At 41.5% G+C, this 2,876-nt stretch overlaps 1 pseudogene; it reads right to left on the bottom strand.

Moving 5' to 3' along the window:
* Nucleotides 1-404: 404 nt before the first annotated feature.
* On the bottom strand, nucleotides 405-1,126 carry LOC121163546 (annotated as a pseudogene).
* Between the last annotated feature and the right edge of the window lie 1,750 nt (nucleotides 1,127-2,876).

The following is a 2,876-nucleotide window of genomic DNA, read 5'->3' as shown; positions in this document are numbered from 1 at the left end:
CTGGATGGGATGTGGAGCTGCCGGGATTAGAACCCGCATCCATATGGGATCCCAGCGCCTGCAAGTAGATGACTTTAGCTGCTAGGCCACCGTGCCAGGCTCAGGAATTCTGTAGATTTTTGTCCTCTCTTTTGTTTTTTAGATTAAAAATAGTTATTGCAAGCAGAGACTCTTTTCCCATATTAAAAGGAAAGTGATTGGAACCATTGAGGATTGAAATTCAGTTAAAATTATTTCCAACTTCAGTACAAAATAAGGTATTAAAAAAAGGAACATGTGTTTTGGAATTTAAAATTGGGAAGGCCTATGTATGATTCAGATGGCAGGAAAAGGGTTGGTGAGAAAAAAATGAATCCAAGACTATCCATAACATTTTAGTCTTTAATTAAACACACGAAGTTGTACTACTTAATGTATTTATTCATAAAATTCTTGTGGAATTTTTATGGCAATGTATCACTTATGAATCTTCCGTCTTTTTGATCATTTACATTTTATTTCACAGTTCTTGATGAGAATATCATTATTCCACCTTTTAACCTAGGAGTTGCTCTAAGCTGAGCTGGAACCAGCAGGATTAAGGAGAGGGACTCCACTCAATGTCTTTCATCCAGATCCTCTCTTCTTCAGCCTTTTGCTCTGTTTCTTCCCTACCCGTTCTTTGGCTTTCTTTTTAATTCTTTTCCAGTTCTGCAACAAGAGCTGCAGTGTCATCGTCATCACTCTCCTCTTCAGAATCTTCATCTTCCCCATGTTGGAGGATCACCCGAGCAGAGGCTGGCAGCAGGGATGTGATGCGTCTTCAATTCTTAGGAGGAAGTTTAACTTTCTCAAGTTATTTTTCTCTTTCTTGGAGCCTCTCTCTTCCAGCTCTTTCCTGATGTCCTGGTTACCAACCTCTTCAGGGCATCTTGAGTAGCTTGCCTATATTTTATGTCTGCGTGGAAAGGTAAGTGGCGGAATATTGCTTCGAGCATTGGCTCTGATCACCTTCTCCTTTTCCAAGTCATGCAGGTTCAAACGGTGGTCTGGCTGCGCTTATTACCTTTAATGCTTGGCAAAGGTTCAATGTTACTGCCATGGAAAACCAGCTGGACTCCACAGTGCCTGCTGGTTCCAGCAACATCTGTACTGTCCTTCTCTCTTCCTGTATGCATAGAGATGTCTAACAGGTTGATTACTTGATAATAATGACTATTTTTGGAAAACTATTTGATATCACTAAATACAATATATTAAAATAAATCCTACTTAGTTCTCCTTCACCATGACTTTAAATTGATATGAAAGAGCTTTCTTTTCTAAAAGTGGTTATGAAAGGCCAGGAAGTCATTCACAATTACTATTTTAAAGACATTTTTTCATTAAGCCAAATGGCTGTGTCTTATCACTAATTAGACATTAGCCAAAGAACTCATCACTCTTGGGCTGAATCTATCCTTAGCAAAAGTCAATATTCTATAGCCTAGCCTCCTGCTCTTCTTGCAGCAAGTTCTCGGGATGAGAGCTTCATCTCACCTGAAAGAAAATGGGAAGAAAATGCACAAAGACCAGTGGTGAAACTGTTGTTAATGCTTGTCAAAGCCCTTCCCTTGATAGTACTCCACAGCACTGCCTTCATAATGTGGACCTTGGGGGGACTGCTAATAGGTAACAGAGACCCAAGTGGGCCTAGCTTAAAGACTCATTTCATGTTGAAGCAATAAAAGAAAGAAGAAACTGGTACAGATAGCTAAGCCTCCTTTCTTTGCAGAGATGAAGCTTGAAGACACCTGGCGTCTGCCTGAATCGCGCTGTGAGACAGTAGCTCATGGCACTAGACCATGGCCTATCTACTCACCAGTCTGACATTCTGCTAACGTCTCGCTCCAAAATGCTAAAACTTCCCATTCCATTTCAACATTAAAACTGAATTTTTTTCCCTAGAGACATTTACCACTGTGATGGCTAATTTTAGTGTGTCAAATTGGCAAAGTTATGATGCCCTATTATTTGGGCCAATACTAGTCTAGCTGTTGAGAAGGGTTTTTGATCAGATTAATATTTAACTCATTAGACACTGAGGAAAGCAAATTATTCTCTATCATGTGGGTGAGTTTTAACTAGTTAGTGGAATCCTTAAGAGAAAAACCCGAGGGCCTCCAGAATGAATTCTGCTGGTGAAGAAGCTCCTACTGGTTTCCAACCCAGGCTACGTGGCTGAGCTTGCCAGCTTCCACTGTTGCGTGGCCCAGTCCCTTAAATCTCCCCTGCCCCTACCTCAAACAGAACATCCTACTTGTCCTATATCCTAGGGAAATCCTGACTAATGTAGCTTGCCATATGTTAGTAGATGAACACAATTTTCAAAACTGTTGAGTGATTCATTGCTCATGGCTTTCAATATTATGTTTTCATTTCTAAATTATTGCTTTGTTCTCTTTTCACCTCCACCCAGAGAACCAAGAGGAGATGAAAAAGGGGGCGCGTTTCTACATCATGAAAACTTGTGGCCATCTGTCTCCTCTGGCATTGATGGAGGGATGAAGGGCACCATTCCTTACAGACCCCTTTATATATGCTGGGGCAGCTCCAGCAGGCTCCCAGGCCCTGGGCAGTAAGATAACTACAGTGAATCATCTGAAAGAATTCTGAAGTATTGCCTTCACCCTGGGGTGAGTCTGAGTTCTGTGCACTCCATTGAATATGTTCCTGGGAGTGAGGTCATCCATTCGGTTGCCAGAAGAGACAGCCCTTGCTCTCAGATCCTGTGTCTATAGTAGGTGTAAGGGAGAGCTGAAGTCCTAAAATGTGTATCTCTTTCTAGATCCTCCTCACTCACTTTCTCAGGGCTCTGCAGTCACACTTTTTAGATGGAAAACTTTCCATCATTTTCC

Source organism: Ochotona curzoniae, unplaced genomic scaffold, assembly GCF_017591425.1.
Source record: "Ochotona curzoniae isolate NIBS_2020 unplaced genomic scaffold, NIBS_Ocur_1.0 contig_64, whole genome shotgun sequence".
Taxonomy (NCBI): Eukaryota; Metazoa; Chordata; class Mammalia; order Lagomorpha; family Ochotonidae; genus Ochotona; species Ochotona curzoniae.
Note: the sequence above shows the minus strand (reverse complement) of the source record. Positions and strands in the feature narration are given on the sequence as shown.